Below are 505 nucleotides of genomic sequence, written 5' to 3'. Positions count from 1 at the left end.
CTTCAACTCACTCTCCCCTAGGCTTCCCATCAAACCTTTTGAGTTGCTGTTGTCAATTTGATCTCAAACAGATAACTCTTTTTTTTTTTGTACCTTAGATGAAGTTTTGCAGAACAGTTTCTCATTAAACAGTTAGTACACATACTGCCCTATGGCAATGGTTAACAACCCTATGACACATCAACACTGTCCCTTCTCAACCTTGGATTCCCTATCACCAGCTTTCCTGTCCCCTCCTGCCTTCTAGTCCTTGTCCCTGGACTGCTGTGCCTTATTAGCACTGTTTTGTTTTATAAGGCTGTCCAATCCCTGGCTGAACAGTGAACTTCGGGAAGGGCTTTACCACTGAGCTAGAAGGGTGTCCGGGGGCCATACTCTCGGGGTTTCTCCAGTCTGCCAGGCCAGTAAATCTGGTCTTTTTTTTGTAAGTTAGAATTCTGTTCTACATCCTTTCCCAGCTCTGTCCAGGACTGTCTATTGTAATCCTGATCAGAGCAGTCAGTGG

The sequence above is a fragment of the Trichechus manatus genome, unplaced genomic scaffold (genome assembly GCF_000243295.1).
Source record: "Trichechus manatus latirostris isolate Lorelei unplaced genomic scaffold, TriManLat1.0 scaffold00180, whole genome shotgun sequence".
Taxonomy (NCBI): domain Eukaryota; kingdom Metazoa; phylum Chordata; class Mammalia; order Sirenia; family Trichechidae; genus Trichechus; species Trichechus manatus.
This window is presented reverse-complemented; position numbering follows the sequence as displayed.